The sequence below is a fragment of the Ipomoea nil genome, unplaced genomic scaffold (genome assembly GCF_001879475.1).
Source record: "Ipomoea nil cultivar Tokyo-kokei standard unplaced genomic scaffold, Asagao_1.1 scaffold0579, whole genome shotgun sequence".
NCBI lineage: Eukaryota > Viridiplantae > Streptophyta > Magnoliopsida > Solanales > Convolvulaceae > Ipomoea > Ipomoea nil.
In genome coordinates this window covers 150,809-159,598 of record NW_017617007.1, presented here as the reverse complement: position 1 = coordinate 159,598, position 8,790 = coordinate 150,809, and positions in this window count along the sequence as shown.

Below are 8,790 nucleotides of genomic sequence, written 5' to 3'. Positions count from 1 at the left end.
AATTAACGGAAAAGATAATATTTAACGAAAAAGTTAACGGATTATTATATTTATTAAGGATAAATTAGGAAATCTTAAAAAATGATCAATCTAAGCCATTCATTTGATTAAAAAAATTTGACTTCCATTTTTTCTACCCATTATAGGCCTAACTCTCTTGGGCTCTTATTAGTATAGTAGATATAAGCCTAACTCTCTTGGGCTCTTATGAGTATATTAGATATAGTAGATAGATACATTATTAATTATGAAATACATTTATAATTAAATATATAATTTATATTATTATATTTATAATAAAATTTCAGTTAGTTCAAGTTTCAGCTTGGGTATGGATAAATTTTTAACACTCGATATCCAAACCAAATTTAAATTCAGATATACCAAATTTTAAAATATCAGAACCGATAACTATTTGGATTCACCGGAAATTTAAAATTCAGTTCTGGTTTCGATCATAGTTCGGATAATCAAAATTGCACCCACCCCTAGCCGCCGCCACCGCCACCATCACCATCATCACTACTGCAACCACTGTCGCCACCATCACTATTGCAACCACTGCCACCACACCACCACCATTGTCGCCACTTCCACCATACCACCATCGTAGTCACCACCACCACACTGCCACCATCGCCATACCACCACCACTACTATTACTACCACTAACACCAACACTTTGATTAGTAATCTTTGTTCGTAATTGTGAATTGTAATACTTTGATTATTTTGATTTGTTATTTTGAATTACAGGACTTTGGTTGGTTATTTTCATATCTTATTAGTTATTTTTTTTATATTATTATTATTATTATTATTATTATTATTATTATTATAGATATTATATTTTAAACAAAACAATTAAACTGTTTAATTATACAATTTTATTCATTTTTTGAAAAATAAACCAAAAACATCAAGACATATTAACCAAATACTGGAAATAGAAAAAAAAATTAAAAATAATTCAATTTTTAGAAAATATTTTTCAGAAGTTATTTTCGTGATTTACAAAGAACCTTACTTGAGTTCAATAATAAGTATACATACACCCTTCACATTTTCTCCAACTCAAATATACGTATGTGTTTGAGCGCAATAATAATTATATATACTCCATCCACGTGTCTCAAGCCCAACTTTATTTTATACATTTTCGGACGATGGTTATATCGTGGACCGCGGTGCATAATCAAATGAACCTACAGTGTGTTTAAATGGAATGACACTACAGTGTGTTTAAATTGACACTGCCTCACATATTATTTTTATATTATCAAATGAACCTGCAGTTATATCAAAATGATACTGTAGTTGTGGTGAAATGAAACTACAATATATATAAAATGAAACTGAATAACATTTCACATATTTGAGTGTATATTGTACAATGAAGCTGTAATTATATTGAAATGATCATGTAGTTGTGTTTTAATGAAACTATAGTGTATATAAAATAAAATTAAATAACATTTTCACATATTTGAGTGTATAAATATTGAATGAAACTGTAGTTATATCGAAATAAAACTGTAGTTGTGTTGAACTGAAACTGCAGTGTATACAAAATGAAACTGAAGAACAGGGTTATTTTTTGCAAAGATTCTGTTTCTTTTCATTAAATAAAACGACGTCATTTTGATGCGCGGTGCACGATATAATTTGCCATTTTTGGAAGCATATATGTTGTTGTGGACCCTGTTGGATCTGTCCTGTTATAAGTCTAGAGAATTCCAAAGGGCTTGGTGATTATATAGGCCTAAAAGAGTGACAGTACATGTCTCGCAAGCAACACCGTCCAACCATATCATCTCATAAGATTCTTTGGGACAAAAAAGCTAAGTCGAGGAAAGAGCTAAGAGTCTAAGAATACACACTTGCATGTGACAACCAAACAAAAGAAAAAAATAACATACTCCTCCTGTCCAATCCTTAGTTATTATTAATTGGTCAAATCAACTCTTTATTTTTTTTTATTTTTTCAGTATTTTTTATTTATTTTTAAATTAATTTTTTTGTATTTAATAATTCTTTTAGACTAGTTTCAAAATATATATAAATTTTGTATTTAATATTAAAATTAATATTATAAAATATTGAATTAAAAATAAGTTCAGTGAAGGAGTGTGTGTGTGTGAGAGAGAGAACTTACAAGGGTCAATTAAGATTATTTATTACTTAATCTTTAAAATATTTAATTTAATATTAATTAGTTAGAAAGTATATTAAAAATTCTATTAAATATAAAATGAATTTGATTTTTTTTAAAAAAAAATATTTTTGAAATTATTTTTGATAAAAAATTCTAAAAAAAATATTCATTTTTTTTAAATAATTTTTTTTTAAAAAAAAAAAAATTGAAGTTTGATTTGAAGCTAAAAATGTCTTTTTCTATTTTGTTAATTTAAAAAAAAATGAATATAAATTTATTACAAAGTTATTCAAATAAAGGATTAATTATTTTAAATTGATAAATGCAATAATTTAATGTTAAAGACATTGAAAAAAAAAATTAAAATTTTATTTTTTGACCTTGGATTGGGTTGGACTATTTTTTTTACTGTTCAGTCTATCACGCCTTGCCCAAATTTTATGCTAGTTTATTTAGTTTTTTTTTTTTTTTTTAGGACTAGTCCACTGACGCTCGAACTCATGACCTCCATTTGGAAGAATCATTTTATACCGCTTAACTATAAGGTCTTTGGCTCAATTTATTTAGTTAGTTAAGGCTCCGTTTGGAAAGCAGGAAAATGACTTCTGAAAAATGTTTTCCGGAAAATGAGTCATTTTCCATAAAACATTTTTCTTTCCGGTGTTTGGCTACACAACGAAAAACTGTCTTTGTGTGTTTGGTTCATTTTCTAGAAAATGAGCAGAAAAATCAAAAGAATTGAATACTTCAAAATTTTAATTGTTTGATACTTTAGACAAAATCCTTCTGTGAATAGCATTCTTTTGATATATATATATATATATATATATATACATTTTAAAAAAAATGTAACTTTTTTTTTAATTTATAAATATGAAAAAATTAATATTATTTGTAGACTTTACTTATTTTTTTGAACTTTTAATTAAAAAATAATAAATAAATAAAATCGCAGACCGACCCCCGAGGCCCGTAAACCCGCATACCTCGGGTTGTGGTTGCATAAACCCTAGCCCACGGACTTGGTGGGCCGACTCGCAAAAGCCCGCCAACAATTAGCCTGAAAATTTTTGCATGTACATTCCTTGAAAAATGATTTCCCAAAAAAATAGAGGAAGGGTCATTTTTCTCCAAAACATACCTATTTTTCTTTGACTAATGCATCATTTTCCATTGACCTCATTTCTCCCCTTTTGCTAAACACTAAAAACCTGAAAAACATTTTTCAGAAGTCATTTTCCGAATTTTCAAACTCACCCTAAGTCCTAGTAGTGATTGGAAAGATGGTATGCCAATATGCTCATTTGACACCAATTAGAAATAGGGAAAGAAAGAAATTAAAATTGAGGTTGAGAGAGATATCTGAAAAATATTTTTTTAAGTAAAAATGTTAAAAGATATTTTTTTGGTTAAATATAATCTTTTTAAAACATTTTTCGACCATAATGAACATTTTTATTAACTTTATTTTTTTCTTAAATATCAAAACATTAAAAATTCAAAAATGACGTTTGGATATTATTTTTAGATTTCTAAACTACCCTAATCTTTTGAGCAACAAGAGCTCCTTTTTATGTTATAGCAAGGTATTTGGTAAATAGATGTTAGCTGATAGTTGTTAGTTAATTGGGTTAGTGACTTTGACTAGTTGATAGCATTAATTGATGGTAGAAAAGTGTTTAGTAAATTAGCTGATAGCTGATTACATGCAAAATAACTTTCTCAAAAAATTGACCGAAAAAAACTGCTTCGAACATCTTTTTGAATTTTAGCAGTTTATAACAATAAGTTGTTATTAAAAAAATAAAATAAAAATAAAAATAAAAAACTAATTAATCAAACACTCATATTAATTATTTAACTAAGTCAAACAACTAATAATAATCAAATAAACTAAAATTTACTAATAAACTAACTAAGTTACCAAACATGTGCATAATCAATTCAAAGTAAAGGTCACATTTACCTACGCACAATCAATCAATAATTTACTAATAATTCACCAATGTGATGAAAAGATATATACTTTCTAGAATTGTATAGAAACAGTCATATATTTAAGAATGGAATACTCCATGTATTAAAGTATCAAAAAGTTTCATAGATGGAGACTATTGGTACATGATAAGACCCATCTTGCTAGATAGAAACCATTCCAGGAAAGTGCTATAAGAAAATAGAAAATTTATAACATCAAATCTCACTTTATCGTACATGTCGGCGTTACTTCCTAATCTAACCCTTGTATTTTTTTTATTTTTATTTTTTGAAAAATAGTAATTTTACTCCATTAGTTATGTCTAATTAAATTGTAGACTCATCAGTTCATAAATTATTACTCTATACAATATTTCTTTTTAAAAAAAAAAATTATTACTTCGTCTATAAATTATTACTCTAAATTGTTTTTTTTTTTTAATTGTTGACTCAGTCCATTTTGTTATTACTCTAATCAACATTACAACAAATTCAACATTCACTTGAAATCATCAATGTGAAAAGTTTATTTTGTTATACTTGAAAAAAATTTACAAAATGACCAATTTGTCCTCTAATAATTTGGCAAATCAAAATAAATTTTTAATTTCAATAAAATTTATAAATAATGGATTGAAACAACCACTTTCAACATAATTAAATGACAAAAGTTGTATACATCGGAGCAATACTTTGTGGACTTAGTCTACAATTTAGGCATTATTAATTGACTAAAATCACCATTTTCCATTCTATAAAAATGAGAAAAATTCACAATCATTATTTGACGGTGTGTATTGAATAAAACATATCTTGTGACTCTAGTTTACAAATGACTACAAAAAGGTAAATCAACTACAAAAAGGTAAATCAATCTATGTTACTCATAACTAATCGGCTCAAACTAAGAAGATCAATAATAAACTGCTCCCACTGAGAATCAAACTTGTAATCTTGTGATTATCAAGCCAAAAGTCTGACTAACTTAATTAGATTTTCCAATTTAACCTTTGTTTTATGGGTATCATTGATTGATTTTGACCTAGACTTTTAGTACCAATTCAATGGCAAGATATATGCCACGACTATAAGTGGGGTGTAAAAGTAGAAAACATGTGAGACATGATCATTTTGAGTAGAATAAAGCTAGTTCATAAATTATTAAAATTATTATCAAATGTTAATGTGACATATGCTTAATCAAGAGAGTTTTTCATAAATTGACTAATGACAATACATTATAACAAAGTCTTTACCGACTAAGAAGAGTTTTAATTTTCTTACACTCAAGCCTATACCACTTATATATTATTATTATTTTGTGAAAATAAAGTACTTAACTCATTAAATCATAACATGAAGCAATTACAATAAAGTTCAGAAAAATGGTACAGTCAAACATAGAAATAACTAGAAACAACTTTTTCAGTTACGCTACAACAAAATTTACTGTTTTACAAATTGGAAGTTTGACTCCTTGAAAGGACATAAAGCTTCTTTAAGAACATTAATAATCTGGCCAAGTGTAGACAAGATTATCTCAGAAGTTCTGCACATCACTTGGAGATTCATCTATATTTTTCCGTGCATTGACAATATTACCAATATTACCGCCTTGAGAACACCCGATCTTACATCAATGAGATTTACCGATTTCTCATATGGTAGCCTACCAACCGAGCTGAACTCCATATCATAATTTAGGAGATGCACTTTTTCATTGGCTTTTACGTTGCCCAGGATGAAGTTTACATAGACCATGATCATTTTTATCATTTCACGCTTCATACAAAACCTCGTCATATAAACGAAAAGGAGAAAACTCGGCAAAGCAACAGAAGAAAATAATCTGTAAAAATATAAAGAAAACAAGGTGGACCCAGAGCCTCAAAGCAACACAAGAAACCAAGCACAAACACACCAGAACCAAAGTAACTTTCACCCTTAGCACAAACACACCAGAACCAAAGTTACTTTCACCCTTTCCTACCCAACCACAACGGGTTGTTCACTTTTTTGGTAATGAAGCTTGGAGATGGCGAGGGGCGGTGGTGAAGGAGGAAGGAAAGTCGGTTGAGAGTGCACCAAGCCTAGTCGGGTAAGTGGCCGAAAAGACTGGGAGAAGGGTGGGTTGGGGTGCCAATTGTGGTGATGGGCCAGGGGAGAGGCGGGAGGAGGTGGAGGCGGCAGGAGGTGGAGGCGGCAGGAGCAGGGGAATAAGAGAAAGACGAGAAGGAGGACGAGTCGAGAAGGCCGGTGCTGCGGCGGCCGATCGGTGGAAGTCTGGAAGATGAAAAAGACAGAAATTTTAGAGGGAGAAATAAGTAGGGTTTGATATAGGGAAATTAATAATAATAATAATAATAATAATAATAATAATAATAATAATAATAATAATAATAATAATAATAATAATAATAATAATAATAATAATTGATGGAATATAATGAGATGGGCCTGGGCCCGTAGGCATGAGGGATGCAAGCCCAAGAGGGAGGAGCCAGTAAACAGGCCCGTGGGTGTGTGTAACGACAGTGCAGGGGTGCACGCAGGGTGGCGGCGGTGTGCGTGTGGTCGCATACATGCTGGGTGGCGGCGGTGTGTGTGCCATGCGGTCGCATGCATGCAAGATGGCGACGGCCTGCGTGTTACATGGCCGCATGCATGCAGGGTGGTGGCGACTCGCGTGCGTGGTACGTGGGAGGCGGCGATCAGCGCACGGGCGAGCATGGGGGATATCATCTAGGGGAGAAACGTGGGTCGGATGCGTGGGCGTGGGCGCGCGTAAGACGCTGAGTGTGCGCAAAGGGGGGGGGGTGCGGGATGCGCGGTAGGCGGCGGCACGCATATGGCCCGAGAGAGGGAGCGCCGTTGCCGTCCACGTGGTTGGATCGGAGGGTCCCTCCTCCAGTATAAAAGAAGGGGAGATCGTAATCCAAAGGGACACGGTGGGAGGAGTAGAGGAGGTGGTAAGGATCATCGAGCGTGAGGCAAGTGGTCACGGGATCGATCTTGTATAGCGTCAATCGCTGGTCGTCAAGTAGGGCTTATCGTTGGGCCTGATAATGGGTCAGGAAATCTGGACCTTGTGTTCTTAGGATAGTATAGTCACTTATATCACCCTTATTCACTTGTTTGGTTTTATGGTGGACCCGTTTTTATTAAAACCATCAATAATAATATACCACTTATATTTTGTTTCAAAAAAAATATACCACTTATATTTGAATTGAAAAGGGGAAATCACAAATTTGATTCATCTATTATTATATTCCACATTTTGAAATATGGTTCTTCAATTTCTAAGTATATTGATGAAGAATATTTTTGCTTAAGATGAGTAATTCTTGTTCTATTGAGGATTGTTGATAGATATTTGCTTAAGCTTCTTTCAATCACAAAATATTAAAAACTTCTATAGAAATCTAGCCCTAATCACGGCTGAAAATCTTTGATTTTCCAATCACTTAAAAAAAATGCCCTAAAAAGTGACTTTTTATCAATTTTCATTGAAGGATTATGGTGGGGAAATAGGTCGAAATTTCCGACCACTTTTACTTAGTGGTCAGAAATGTCGACCACAAAATAAAGGTGGTCAAAAAAAATTCGGCAGTTTAAATTTTTTAAATTGAGTTGGGAATTTATGCTAATCTTTATAGTAGTCGATTATTTCGACCACTTTACAAAATTGGATGTTATTTCCGACCACCTTGTCCAGTGGTCGGAAATGGCGACGAAGATTTTTTCGGATACCAAAAGTGGTCGGAACAAGGGTTTCCGACTTGATTTAAGAACACTTTCACGTAGTTACAAATTCCTTGATATCCAGCAGTGAATTAGAGTGAACGAACATTATAATAATCTTCATGAGGTAGAGCTTGAGTTGTATAAAAATTATTGGATGGAGCCTCGTAGTATCCTTCTTGTGGCATGTAATCCTCATAGCCACCATATTGATTAGACCCATAGGATTGGGGATTACTAGATGGAGTCTCGTAGTATTCAACTAGCTCTTTTTCACTTTCTTGACCTCTCAATTGGGTTCTAATTTACAAAATTTTATAATCACTAATCAATGCCTTCAAATCGCCTTAATGATACAAAGGGATCAAATAAGCATATACTTAGATTCCAATTAACACAAAATCATATTTGTTTGATGTCAAATACATACACATAAAAAATAGTAAGAATTGGCACTCATCATGCATGTACAAATGTGGCCATTAATTTTTATTCAACTCGTCATTTTGATCTTTCAATTGTTGGTCAAATTTGTTATGTGGATCGGAGGACAAATTGACGACTTAAACAAAAATTGAGGGAATACATTTATTTACTTAGAAATTGTGAGATTACATTTTAAAATAGAAATAATTGAAAAAGTAAAAATATGATTGTATGTAGTTGATTGGTTTTTTGGTTTTATTAATGATTTGAGTGGGGATAAACTCTCTAAATTTGTTACGGTGTGTTGGGGTCTTTGGATGAGCAGGAATGAGTATGTTTGGAAGGGGGTTTCTTTTGATCACAAATTAATGCTACGCCAGGCTCTCATCTTTTGGGAGAATTGGAATCATGCAAATGAAATTCTGTGCAAAACCAGTGCCACTGCTACTGTTGATTATTGGGTTCGGTCGCAGAGAGGAAGACTTAAA